This window comes from Centroberyx affinis, unplaced genomic scaffold (assembly GCF_046629955.1).
Source record: "Centroberyx affinis isolate AG114_WGS23_722 - 3 ecotype Tasmania unplaced genomic scaffold, CSIRO-AGI_Caff_v1 ptg000581l_1, whole genome shotgun sequence".
NCBI classification, from domain to species: domain Eukaryota; kingdom Metazoa; phylum Chordata; class Actinopteri; order Beryciformes; family Berycidae; genus Centroberyx; species Centroberyx affinis.
The window spans coordinates 42,484-57,500 of NW_027279221.1; the positions used below are offsets into that span (position 1 = coordinate 42,484).

General features: G+C 44.3%; 1 protein-coding gene across 1 annotated transcript in view; it reads left to right on the forward strand.

The window, feature by feature from the left end:
* The first annotated feature begins 2,912 nt into the window (after window positions 1-2,912).
* LOC139643303 (calpain-5-like) overlaps window positions 2,913-15,017 on the forward strand; it is a 47,785-nt gene continuing 35,680 nt past the window's right edge. The window contains exon 1 of the mRNA XM_071518416.1: window positions 2,913-3,094. The gene's annotated coding sequence lies outside the window, so the exon portion shown is untranslated. The remainder of the gene's footprint in view (window positions 3,095-15,017) is intronic.

Below are 15,017 nucleotides of genomic sequence, written 5' to 3' on the forward strand. Positions count from 1 at the left end.
AAAAAACATGGAAAAAACAAGAATGATGGCTATTTCTAAGGGGTTAAAGGGACCGCAGCCATGCATCCCGCCTGCTCTCAGCACTGTGCTGTGAATCTCTCTTTCACTCAGGCTTTTCTTTTATTTGGGAAGTTATATGAGGGAACAAGATGTAATATTTGGTTGCCAGATAAGCACCGGTACAGTGTAAACATTTAACCTGGCTTTGCATTCGGTTAAACATTCTGCTCTGCTGCTGGTAGCTTATAAAACCAGCTACTGTATAGCTATTCAGAAAGAATATGCATTAAATTGAACTGTACAACTCGACACATGAATATATGATCCACAGACAAATACTCAACTTTCCAATCAGTCAGTTACATATAAAGCAACAAACAAAAAAGTCAAACTGTATCAATTAACTCAATCATGAAGAATTTCACATATAAAGGATTTGGATTCCTGTACATTTTGATTTTGTCTGTATTTAATTATATTTACCTGTGACAGCTCGGTTAATTTATTCAAACCACGGTCTTATTTTCCTCTTTTGTTAGAGGACTCATTGTCTGATGGAAGTGTCGGCGTTCCCTTCTGGTTTAAAGTGTAAAGTGCAGTTTCTCACATGACACTGTAGGTGTCTGGTCCCCTGATGGTGTTAAAGATTAATAGCATCACAGAGGGACAGAGGGACACAGGGACAGTGACTGTGTCTTATAAAGCCTCCTGGTTTCTGCTCATCAGTTCTTCTCAACCTTTTTCTGATCACAAACCCTCCAGAACCCAGTGAGGCCCGCTCATAACCCTCTGCTGTTGAGGTGAAAGTCCCCCCAAACGGTGAAGTTTGGGGGGATTTTTGGAGTAATTCCCCCAAAGTTAGACAGAATTCACTGGCAATCACTTTGATCCTATTAATGACCAGCTCACCTCTACTGAAGGAGGAGATGATGAAGAATCTCTGATGAGTGATAAAAAGTCTTCCAGGAAGCTCCTCCACTGTTACAGGGGCATATGTAATCTATGATCTTTATCGACCTCTATTGGCGACCAGTAGGAACTGCAACAACATTGTTAGAATTTAGCAATGTCCCCTTATAATCCCACTACTATAATTGGAGAGCGGATTGTGTGTTTGTGTGTCCCACCATGGAGGAGAGGAGAGGAGAGGAGAGGAGAGGAGGAGACAAGGACAGCAGAGGAAAGGAGAGGGTAGAGGAGAGGAGAAGAGGAGAGGAGACAAGGAGAGGAGAGGGGAGAGGAGAGATGAGAGGAGAGGGGACAAGGAGAGGAGAGGAGAGGAGACAAGGAGAAGAGGAGAAGAGAGGAGGAGAGGAGACAAGGAGAAGAGAGAGGAGAGGAGAAGAGGAGAGGAAAGGAGAGCAGAGGAAAGGAAGAGAGGAGAGGAGACAAGGAGAGGAGAGAGGAGAGGAGAGGAGAAGGTTATAAATTCTAGTAATAATAAATAGAGATGGGACAATATGTTTATCTCACAATACGATTCGATACGTGATATGGGGTTCATGATTCAATACAACCATGATACGATGTAATAAATAAAAGCTGAGTGACAATCTATCAATCTATCTATCTATCTATCTATCTATCTATCTATCTATCCGTGTGTCCTGTGGTTCAGGGAGTTTTAACTTCACTACTACTATTACCTAGGAATATTAAAGTGATTTTTCATTGGGGCTGGTATCAACAAGCATTAGAAGTTAGTAGCAGCATGTAATCTTCCACCAGAGGTCAGTACTGTATAACAGAAGGCCTGAAGGACATTTTTCATTTTATTAAATTCTTCCAAATGCCATAAAATGTTCAGGATGTTACTTTATCATCGGGCTTATGGTTATGGTTATAGCCTTCTGCTGTATCTTATCTACAGTTTGCCCTTTTGTCCTATTAGTTTATTATGAATAGACTCTCCTATCATATTGTACTATTGAAGAAAAATAAACTGACATTAAACCCAGTCTGTGGTACTGTTTGTTAAATTCTTCACAGATGTTGTGTATGTTATATGATGCGCTTCCTCTCAGTTTGTCCAGGACTGATCTCGTGCCAGTTGTTTTACGCTGCCTTCAGGTGCTCCTCCTGAGCTCCTACTTCCGAGGGCAAAAGTTGTAAATCGGACTTTCAAGTGCTTTTGGTGAGAAATTCTAACAAAATGGACCCTGCAACAAAAGTAGTTTTAATTTGGAGAAACACCAACTCCAACAATACCATTTGTGTGAGCTAGAGACCGCCAGTCAGCTCGACCATAGTCTCATTTGTTTATGATAATTATAGAAAGGTATCATGATAAATTTGATGATGATATATTGACATTGTAAAATGCTACACCTAGCACATAGGAGATAAAAGACACTTCATGCAACAATATTTTCATAGAATGCCAAACAATAACCTAGCATAATAAAATACATCACTTGTACAACTTCCATGACCCCTGAACATCACATCAAGGCAACTCGGGTATCACAGAAAATCCTACTTTCCCAACGACTTTCTTGAGCCGTTCATTTTTAAAAAAAATTGAAACACAAGCAATTTACAATCAAATAAGGCAAATTCAACCCACAAACCAATCAATATCTTCACAGCTTAACATATCAATTAGATATAGCTATATATTTAAATAAAAAAAAAAGATAAATAGAAAGTAAACAAGAAAACAAAGCTTCCTTCTGAATTTGAGATAAATTAACATTATCAAAAAATAAATCTACATAAAATATACGTAAAAAGAAAAAAATATTTAATTAAAAACAAGTTGAGTGCCCTCTGGTCGTAATTCCAACATTTCCGCGCAGCACGCGAAGGCAGCATAAGTTTCAGACTCGCTCGAGCCTCCTTTTCAGTTAAAGCGGGTAGAACCCCACAGAGCTCGAGCTCCTCCTTTCTCCCTGTGCGTGTGTGTGTGTGTGTGTGCGTGTATGTGGTATAAACTTGGTGTGTGTCGTAAAACCAAACCCGGGCCGACCAGCTCCGTGCATCACCGCCCAGACAGACAGCAGCGGAGGGCGAAGGAAGAGAGGAAAACACAGAAACCCTCCCGGGAGAAGAAGAAGAGCCGTGGGAGCTAACGTTAAACCAAACTTCAGTCCAGGTAAAGTCTCATTAAAGCTCAACGGTTTCCTGTTTCATCAACTCCGCTGGGAAATCTCTCTGCCAAACCGCACTGAGAGTTTTCTGTCAGCGGCTGAGTAGAATAGAATAGAGATTAATTCATTGCAATACAATTCAATTCAACTTCATTGTCATTCCACTTAACCGACGTGCACAGTGAAACGATAAAAATAACTTTTTTCTTGGTGCCACGGTGCGTAAAAACGAGATAAAAACAAAACACAGTAGTGCAGAATACAACATAGTTCGACAGTAGTTCTGATTAACGTTACTTACTATAACAATAAAACAAACGGGAATAGAATATAATTTAATAGAATAGAATAGAAATAGAACGGCAATTTCTTGCGCGCATCTTGTTCCTAGTTTGGCCGTCTTCACCCACATACAGAAGAAAAATGTACTAGTGTCAAGTTAGCGAGAATTACATAATGGATTTCCGGTCAAAACCTTCAAAGTAAAACCCACAACTTTTTTTGAGTAGCCTAATACGTACCAAAGTGAAAATATGTCTTTTAATGATTCTACTGCATCCTTTAATATGATTTTTGAAAACTGAATATAAACCATTGCAGTGTTATATAAACACATACCGCCTTCGCTTCCAACTGTTCTGGGAATACTTTTATTCTTTTACCCAAAAGTGACAAATTGGCTTTTATTTTGAAGGCGAGTTCTCTAATTTCCGGTTTTGTTTTGACTGTCTCTGGCTGACTTGACGCAGCTGAAAAGCGCTTGAAATTGCTTCTATGAAATGTGTTTACACGTCTAGTTTACCAAACTGAGACAAGTAGAGAGTTTGGCAAAGCTATAGTCAGGTAAATCAAACATGTTTAGTAAATTGCCCACAGTGATTACACTTCACATATCATGTAACAGTGCCAACATTTTTTTTTTAAACAATTGAATGGGGCTGTTGTTCAGTTGTCTCATATTTGCGGTGCCATGTCTGTTATTGCCCAGGGAAAACCCACAAGAAACCACACCCATGTTTGGCTGGTATCCCTTCTGTTCTTACTGTATTGCTCCATAGTCAACCTCTGTGTGTAATACGCCGACTGATGGTCTTTAAAGATCCTGCATAATTAATTTGTCATGAATTTGTTTTCCGTCCCTGCGGGATAAAAATGCAATGCTTGGTGATGTTTATCAAATAACTCTTCCTGCTGTACCTCATAGTCAGGTAGAACTGATCAGTCTCATATTGATTTAAGTGTCAAAGTAGAACTCCACCTCCAACATTTGATTTTAGTCCCTGGTTAGATTTCAGTTGATTCCAGTAGAACAAGTCTACTGGTGTTGTTTTAACCAGTGGTTTAAGTGTCTGCTTAGGGCTGGTCTCCAGACTTCCAGACATCTTGGACTTTTCTCGGTCTCGTACATATTTTGACTCATAATTTGTCTCAGCCCTTTGTACTTTGAATTTTGAACTTACGTTGGACGTGGGAAATACTACGCAGAAGAGCAAGTACAGCCCAGCTACTCCTACTGTTGTGTACCAATATGCACATTATACTAACGTTGGGAATCAGAAAACCATTTATCATTTTGCAGATTCCCCCCTGAAAATCATATTAGAAACAAATGGATCTCAAGAATCTGGAGGTTCACATTTTAAGCTGTAAACTAGCGAAACTCCCTGCTAACTTCAAGCAGTTGTAGTTGTTGTTGCTGAGATTGCTAGCTTATTTGATAACTGTTAGATCTATCTGAAGTCCTCACTTAATGTGTTGAAGTAATGCTAGTTTTATAGAGGTTATATGCCAATCTAGTGGGTAGAGTTTCCCACCCTGGATGTGACATAAATTCAAAATGGGTGATTGGATTTTGACTTGACTTTTCCTCGCCTATCTAAAAATGATCAAATATACTTTTTCCCCACCTGGTGCACCTTTGTTTATTTTCCCCCCAGCACTACAGACAACGTAAGCGGTTAAACATGTGTATAGCATGTAATATGCATTGATGAGTCAAAATCCTATGCCTTATTTAGTTGGATGATAGAAGGATGTAGCACAGACCCTCGGCAGACAGATCTACATCTCTACTGATCCTTAAGAAACTCCTTAAGCATTATTTTTATATTTGGAAAGACATGTACTCTGTTAATTGCCTAGTCTTGGTCTTGAATAGAACTTGATTTGCTCTGGTCTCGGTTTTTGACTTTGTCTCGACGCCCTTAGGACCTGGTCTTGACTCGAACTAGACTGGACCTGGTCTTGGAATTGACTTGGACTATTGACATGGGTACTGAAGCTCCGCTTATTTGAAAAAAACAGACTGAAGCGATTATATTGTTATCCTGAGACAGTGCATTTGCAAATAAAATTCATGAGAAGTGAATTGTGTGGGACATTTAAGGAGTGCCAGTATGTTTGTGTGGGGAAAAAAACCGTAACAGAGCTTGGTACAAATTAAGGCTTGGCAGTAAGTTTGGTCATGCTGCAGACAGAGAAAGAGGAGTTAAAGCTGCAGTTGTTGACTGACTTGAACAGGTGGCTTCAGGGTCTGCCAGTCCGGTATAGGCAATGTTCCTTTCCACCACTGGGACTCCTCCTTCCCCTTAGAGCTTACCTTACACACCCTATGACAAACTCCACTTTTTATTTCATAGACATTGCTCTTTTCCTTCATCTGCTACCCATGCTCAATTTGTCCGAATTTAACACAGGGAATGTTGAGTAATCAAGGGTCTTTCCGCCTAGTGGACCCATTTCATTCCACCCTCTTGGGATCCTTCCTTGCCCCCTAGAGTCTAACTTATGCTTATGTCCACACCACACTCTCATGCAATATCAAGGGTCTTTCTGCCTCCGTAGGCTGTGTTCCATTCTAGTCTCTTGGGACCTTTCCTCCTCCCCCTGGAGTTTACCCTCACGCTACCCCGTGGTCCCATAGACCCACAGCTTACACACGCCTCACTGCAAACTCACTTCTCTTGGGCATTAGTTGCTGCTTCGTGCATCCAGACATCAGCGCTCTCTCAGAATTTAACACAGGGGATCTTGAGAGAGTAAACTGCTGGTTTGTCGTCAGTTATTATGCGCTACATGTAACGTTTGAACATCAATGGATCATCACCACATACATTTTGAGAAGTTAGTGTAATTATCATAAGCAAACGAGACCATCACCCAGAAGACTGGTAGCCTCTCACGGCGTCCACACTGCATTTTACATTGTGTGTCACCGGGTCGGGTTTGGCGAGGAATCTGCCCGATTGCTTTATGTCACAAAACAGGAAGAGGGTGCTGTCCTTCCAGAGCAAACGGGAGCTGAAGCTTTCAGAGTTTCTTTCAATGGCAGAAGGAGTCAGAGGCAGATGCAAAAATGCCAGGGAGGGGGAGGTGAAACAACGGGGTTTATGGGCAATTGTGGTCTTAATTTTGAGAAACTCTAGCATTAACAATGAGATAGAGGCTACCAATCGTCTCCACCATGGTCTCATTTGTTTACAGTAATTATACCAAGGTAACACAATTAATTAGACAATGATATATTGATGTTTAAAAATACTACACGTCGCACCTTAAATCAGAACTTGGCTTGGTTCCATTCCACTTTCCTGGGACCCTTCCTTCCCCCTTGAAGTTTACCCTTGCAGTATCATGTAGCTTCAGCTTACAGACGCAAGGAGAAAGTCCTTTCCTGCATCCACCAACTGTCTGTGATTAGTTAGAACTGAACATTGGGAATGTGAATGAAGTAAATTGCCAGTACACAAGGGTCTGCTTGCTTCGGTAGGCAGTGTCCCACTCCAGCCTCCTGGGACCTTTGCTTTCCTCTGAGTTCACCATCACATGATATACAGTATGATCCTTGTCCCATGAACCTACAGCTGACACTCACAACACCGCAAACTGGCTTTTTTCATCTTTCCTGCATTTACCAACAGTGCTTTGTCAGGCTCTAACACAAGGAATATTGAGGAAGAAAACTGTCATTTACTGGTTGGTTATGTTCTATTTATTTCCCTGGGACTTTTCCTTCCCCCAGAGTTTATGCTGTGACTCTCCTGTTGTCACACAGACCCAGCACCAGAATAACACTGAGAGGTCATCTGAGGTTAGCGACGAGGAACTCCCTCTACTGTAGATTAGGAGGACGAAAAACATAGTGGGTGCTTGTTGGGTTGCTGGGTGAAACCCACTGCCTAGGATGGCATCTGCTTTCCACAAAGTGATGAAGTGCAGAAGAAAACAGCATGGAGCAATGTTCAGGTTTCAAAGCGCTTTGATTTACTGAAGATTTTTTTAAGTGAACAGGCAACAGTTCCATACAACAAGAATAATCCAGACAATTGAGAAAAATACACAAGAAGAGAATGGACAAACCAAGATGTTAGGGGTTCCCCTACCCCCAGCCAAGCGACTGCCCTTATCCAAATGCTAGGCTTAAATACTCTCCGGACTTTTCCATTACCTTTAGCTGCAGGGGAGTTTTCAGTTAACATCTTAACAGTCATTTCACAGGTAGTGGCCTAATAAACATTATCATCAATATTGTGTCCAACATCTAATCACAGGCGGTAAATACACTACTGCCTACATAGGAAGAACAAAAGAAAGAAACTACATAAAGAAAACCCATTCCAACCCCCCTCCCCAATTCAGTCCACTTGATATAGTCCAATGAGGTTAATCAGCAGCAGCATTCCCACATTGCGCGCTAGGGTGATTACACTGCCACTCATCTAGGCCTCAACCAGGGAGTGTACCTCAAAGGAGAATAGGGTTAGAAACAAACCACAACCATACACAGAAAACAGTCCATGAACCTATATGACAAAATAAAGTGGATGGCTCAACTGAAATGGGCCCCTTCCAGTAGAGAAACACTTAAAGAATAACAAGTCAAACCATAATAATTATTAAACTACATATACTGTACAAACATAAAGTGTGCTCAGTAAATGTATGAGGGCCGTTCACCTGACAGTTGAGGGAGCAGATTCTTCTCCCTCACATTTCCTTCCCCCTTAGAATGGCTCGCCATCAGGGATGCGAGACAGGAAGTCAGCAACCACATTCTTTTTCCCTGGCAGGTATTTTATGGTGAAGCGATATGGCTGCAGGGACAGGAACCAGCGAGTGACTCTTGAGTTGGTGTCTTTCATGGTGGAAAACCATTGAAGACCCCGGTGATCAGTCTCCAAGATGAAATCTCGTCCAAGTAAGTAGTATTTGAAGCAGTCAATGGACCACTTAATGGCGAGACACTCTAGCTCCACTGCTGAGTAGCGGGTTTCCCTTGGGAACAGTTTTCGACTGATGTAAGCCACCGGCTTCTGGTCTTCCCCTTCTCCCTGCAAGAGGACTCCACCAATACCCCGACCAGAGGCATCAGTCTGAACAGTGAAGGGCAAGTTGAAGTTGGGACTTCTCAGGACAGGCTCATGGCAAAGGGCATCCCTCAGATCCTGGAATGCCTTCTCCTGTTCTTCACCCCATACAAACTTTGTCTGAGACTTTGTGAGGTCAGACAAAGGGGCTGCTCTGGCTGAAAAGTTGCGGACAAACCGTCGATACCATCCGGCAAGCCCCAGAAAGGACTTGACCTGTGTTCTTGTGGTGGGCTGCTTCCAGGCTCTGATAGCCTGCACTTTGTTTTGCTGTGGCCTAATGACCCCATTTCCCAGTACATATCCAAGGTACTGGGCTTCCTTCTTTGCCAGGGCACATTTCTTTGGGTTGATTGTGAGACCGGCTTGCCTGATGCGCTGCAAAACCTCCCTGAGATGAGTTAGGTGATCCTGCCATGATTCGCTGTAGATAACAATGTCATCTAAATAAGCTGCAGCATAGCCATCCGTGCCCTCCAGGACTTGGTTCATCAGCCTTTGGAAGGTTGCTGGAGCTCCCTGCAGGCCAAAAGGCATCTTTGTGAACTGCCAAAGTCCCTGTGGTGTACGGAAGGCGGTGAGGGGCTTTGCAGCTTCTGTCAAAGGCACCTGCCAGTAGCCTTTACACAAGTCGAGTGTACTGATGTACTGGGCTGGACCTACTCTCTCAATCAGGTCTTCCAGACGGGCCATAGGGTAGGCATCGAATTCTGACTGGCCATTCACTTTGCGAAAGTCAATACAAAAGCGGATACTACCATCCTTCTTAATCACAAGGACAATAGGGCTGCTCCATTCGCTCGTCGAGGGTTCGATGACTCCCAGGTTGATCATCACCTGGATCTCCTCCTGCAGTACCGGCACCATCCGTTCTGGGATCCTGTACATCCGTTGCCGAACAGGGGTGTGGTCTTTCAGCCGAATGTCATGCTGTACCAGAGTGGTGGCTCCAGGTCTGTCCACGAACAGGTCCGGTGGGATAATGGCCTCCAACTGTTCCTTCTGGACTGGAGAAAGGTGAGAAAGATCAAGAGTGACATTCGATTGGTCATTAGGCATGAACTCACCCACAACATCCTCCTCTTCTTCCACCGCTCGGACAAACAGTTGTTGACTGATTAGGGGCTCTCTGGTCTTCCAGGGTTTGAGCAGGTTGATATGAAATGCCTGCTTTGGATTCCTCCTCTCCGGCATCTCTATCAGGTAGGTGGTGGACCCCATCTTCTTGAGGACTGTATATGGGCCCTGCCATTTCGCCAGCAACTTGTTCTCGGTAGATGGTAGCAACAACAGCACTTTTTGACCTGGCTCAAAGGATCTCTCCCGGGCTGACCGGTCATACCAGGTTTTGTGGCTCCTCTGGACCTTCTCCATGTGTCTGTGGACTAGGTTGGTGGCCTGCTCCATCCTCTGTCTCATCTGAAGCACATAAGAGAGCACACTGGTCGCCTTCTTCTCCTGTGGTCCTTCCCAGGTCTCTCGGAGGACATCCAGTGGTCCTCTCACCTGCCTGCCATAGAGAAGCTCAAAGGGTGTAAATCCTGTTGATGCCTGGGGGACTTCACGGTAGGCAAACAGGAGGTAAGGGAGCCATCTGTCCCAATCTTTGCCATTTGCCGAGATGTACTTTTTGAGCATGCTCTTGAGAGTTCGATTATATCTCTCCACAAGGCCATCTGTCTGTGGGTGATAGGGGGTGGTCCGAATACCCTTAATTCCCAGTAACCTGTACACTTGCCTGAGGGTGTTCGACATGAAATTAGTACCCTGATCTGTCAATATTTCTGAGGGAATTCCCACCCTGGAGAACAGTTGCAAAAGGGCATATGCTACCTGCCTAGCACTTATGTCCTTCAAGGGAAAAGCCTCAGGGTAGCGAGTGGCATAGTCACAGATTACCAAAATGAACCTATTTCCTGCCTGTGTCCTCTCAAGAGGACCCACAATATCCATTGCGATGCGGCTGAAAGGTACATCTATGATGGGAAGTGGCTGAAGGGGAAACTTGGGGATGTTTTTATTTCCTGAGAGCTGGCAAACTGGGCATGCCTGGCAGTAATCCTGCACCTGTGTAAGCAATCCTGGCCAATAAAACCTGCTCACAATCCTGTCATGGGTTTTCTTGGCTCCTAGATGTCCTGCCCAAGGAACACTGTGGCCTAATTCCAAGACCTGCTCCCTGAGACCCTGGGGAACCACTAACTGGTCTGCCTCACCCTCTTCACATCTGTGGTACACTAACCCATCTTTAAGGAAGTAAGGCCCCTCTGTCCCTGACAGTGCCTTCTCTCTCACCCCCTGCAAAGTGTCATCCTGCATCTGCAGCTGTGCTAAATCACCTGGTAGTTCAATAGACAGACCCCTTTCTGGTTCTGGTGACCCCTCTGGCATAACTCTGACTGTCCCTGTCATCTTCTCCTGCCTTCTCTTCCGTCTGCTTTTCCGGACCTTAGCTGGGCAATCAAAAGACAACTCTTCCCCAAAGAAAGGAAATGCTGACATATCCTCCTGCATTACCCACTCTGTACACTGGCCTATCTGCCTCACTGCCGGGTTTTCTGGCTCACACTGCCCCTTAGCTTCATCCTCTGCTTCAACCTGCACCTGAGCCATCCCCTTAGATCTGGTGACCACATTGACCGGCGCACATGACTGAACCAAATCCAGTAGAATGGGGATATCATGACCTAAGATCACCTGATGTGCTAGGCTACCTACCACCCCCACTGACACCAGAAAGGTATGTCCTTCAACCTCTATGTACACTTCTGCTCTAGGATAGGCATGCTGGTCACCATGGACACAAGAAATGCTAAGTCCGGGGCCTCCCAACTGCAAACCCCCCTGCAAAACAGATGGATGAATCAAAGTCTGATGGCTGCCAGTGTCTAAGAGAGCCTGCGCAGGTATGCCATTGACTCTCACTGAGGTAACCTGCTGCTTGCCCACTACATTCTTTAGCCTATGACTGGGCCTCGGTAGGGTACAAAGATAGGCTGCCTTTGCCTTCCTGGCGGGACAAACGGGCTTAATGTGGCCCTCCTGGCCGCAATAGTAACATGTAGGCTTTGACCTAGACTGACTGGGAGTTGCCCCTTTCTCTACTGCCTTGACCTGTGCTGAACCAGCATCACTGACCCCCAGACTAGGACCACCCCCCGTGCTGGAGCCCCCAGGCTTACCCCTTGATGCCGAAGACTTTAGCTGGGCTTCATGGCGGAAAGTCCTTGGTCCTCGCCTAGCAGCGAGAAAAGTCTCCACCAGCTGGGCTGCTTGCTGGGCTGTCCCTGGGTCATGCTCTTTCACCCAGACTCGGACCTCTGTAGACAGGCACCGGTAGAATTGCTCCAGGATGAGAACTTCTCCAATCTGCTCTCTTGTCTTCTCTCCTGGTCGGACCCATTTTTGATACAGGTCACTCAGTCTATTGTACAGCTCGCGGGGTGTTTCACCCTGCCGGATGTCTGGTTCTCGAAACCTCTGACGATAGACCTCCTCGTTGATTTCAAACTTGGTAAGAATCGCTTCTTTCACTCTCCTGTAAATCAGGGCATCACCAGCAGCCATGGACACATATGCACTGCGGGCCTTACCAGTGAGATATGGCACCAACCTCACTGCCCACTCCTCCTCTGGCCACTGGTATGCCGTCGCCAGCCGCTCAAAGGTAGTCAGGTACTGCTCAATATCGTCATTTTCCTCCAGCCTGGGCACTGCCGACTGGGACCAACCCCTCCCGGTGAGCTCACTCCGGGCAGGGGACTGGAGAGCAGAGTTCTCCTGAGGTGGAGGTACTGGTGGTGACTCGGGGTGGGGTTCCTGTCTTGGTTGCTGTTCAAAGTCCTCTCTTATGTTGTTCAGCTGCACTTGCATCTGACGCCAGCGCATGTCCTGTTTAACAGACTCTTTGTCCCATCGTTCACTCATCTCCATCTGGAACTTCAGGCACTGTTGTAGCATGGTGGTGACGGAGGCCATGTCCTCTGGCCCCTGGGATACCTCATGGAGCGGCCCGGGCGTAGGAAACCCTCCTACATCCCCGTCTTCCTGTTCCTCCCCCTGAGGCTCCTCTACGATCCTGGCATGTCTGGACTGTACCTTCGGCCCCATGCCTGCTGTCCTCCACGTTGCAAACTACTCCACCCTCGCAGAATGCCGGCGCCGAATCCCACTTCTGACACCACGTTGTTGGGTTGCTGGGTGAAACCCACTGCCTAGGATGGCATCTGCTTTCCACAAAGTGATGAAGTGCAGAAGAAAACAGCATGGAGCAATGTTCAGGTTTCAAAGCGCTTTGATTTACTGAAGATTTTTTTAAGTGAACAGGCAACAGTTCCATACAACAAGAATAATCCAGACAATTGAGAAAAATACACAAGAAGAGAATGGACAAACCAAGATGTTAGGGGTTCCCCTACCCCCAGCCAAGCGACTGCCCTTATCCAAATGCTAGGCTTAAATACTCTCCGGACTTTTCCATTACCTTTAGCTGCAGGGGAGTTTTCAGTTAACATCTTAACAGTCATTTCACAGGTAGTGGCCTAATAAACATTATCATCAATATTGTGTCCAACATCTAATCACAGGCGGTAAATACACTACTGCCTACATAGGAAGAACAAAAGAAAGAAACTACATAAAGAAAACCCATTCCAACCCCCCTCCCCAATTCAGTCCACTTGATATAGTCCAATGAGGTTAATCAGCAGCAGCATTCCCACATTGCGCGCTAGGGTGATTACACTGCCACTCATCTAGGCCTCAACCAGGGAGTGTACCTCAAAGGAGAATAGGGTTAGAAACAAACCACAACCATACACAGAAAACAGTCCATGAACCTATATGACAAAATAAAGTGGATGGCTCAACTGAAATGGGCCCCTTCCAGTAGAGAAACACTTAAAGAATAACAAGTCAAACCATAATAATTATTAAACTACATATACTGTACAAACATAAAGTGTGCTCAGTAAATGTATGAGGGCCGTTCACCTGACAGTTGAGGGAGCAGATTCTTCTCCCTCACAGTGCTATAAAAATGCTCCCTAATGCCCTAATGCCCCTACCCTAACACACACACCAAAAGTGAAGTTCTTGCCTAACTTATTACAACTTATAACTTACAAGTCTGCAGAGCTGATGGAGGATAGAGTAAGATATGTAGGGCTTCATTCTAAAACAGTATCAATTTTGCTGCTTGAAATTCATCAGGCAATATTTTAAAAACATAGATGATACTGTCCTCAAAAAATGAACTATTTTATATGAGCGCTGACTCCTAACTTCCATACTAACCCATAATGTGCTCAACTTTAATGCCAGAAGTCAATATGGGGGTGGGTGTCATTTAAAAAAAAAAAAATGGATATGGAACATATGAAGTTTATTTGGGAATGTGACACATGCAGAATGGCTAGTAAGAACATGTACTGACAAATACACTAGTTAATATAATAGATGAGGAGTTAAGGAATGCGACAAATGCACACACACACACACACACACATACACACACTCACGCAGGCACACCGCCTATTACCCCATCTGATGATGAGTCATTCTCTAGTCATACTGGTTGTCTGCAGGAAATGAAGTTCAGCTCAGTTTTGATTCTAACCAATCTGCGCTCTCAGATCCTCCTAAGGGTCGGCCATGTTATTTTTTGACAAGTGGTTTATGTCTGTGCAAATTTACTGTCTCATCGCTTTGTATTCAGATACTCTCTCTCTCTCTCTCTCTCTCTTCTCTCTCTCCCCCTCTCTCTCTCTCGTTCTCTCTCTCACTCTGTTTCTCTCACTCATTCACCCTTTCTCGCTCTCTCGCTCTCTCTCTCACTCTGTTTCTCTCACTCATTCACCCTTTCTCGCTCTCTCCCTCTTGTTCTCTTCTATGGTTCTGTCTTGTGCTCTCTCTCTCTCTCTTTGTGTAGTAGTAAGGCTAGTACAATCAAGCGTGTATAATCACACATCATGATAATAGTTTCTACAGTTAACACTAGAAAGGCCAAGCCACCATGATGGTTGTTTTGGATTTTACTTTACTTTTTACTTTTACTTTACCATTACTTTTTCTAGACCCATTATCTGTACAAACCAGTGTTGTTTGATTTTCAAAATTGAGCAAGGAAATAGTATTTACAACTTTATTTACCCTCTTTGGTTGACAGCTTGTTGGCCTTTTCTGGGACCCCCAAAATCTATTGGCCTTTCTAGTGTTAATATTCAATATTGGCAATAGTCATTTCATTTTGAAGGTCCATTGCAATTGAAAATAGTCAAAATGTTGATGTAAGATGAAAAGTGCAGTCAATTAATTTTGCTCCTAAAGTCATTGAGACAAATAATGGTGATGAATAATTATGATCACAATTTATAGCAAAATAATATTCATTTTAGCCATAATTGAGCAGCACTAAGTAGTCTGTTTCTGCTAGCACAGTGTTTGCTACACTGACAGATATAACAGTGTTTTAATGAAACTGGCCCCCAAGCAGTGACTAAATAGAGTCAGTTTGTCATTGAAAAAAGTTGAAGAATTCCTTCCATTGTTTGCCATTCAGTCA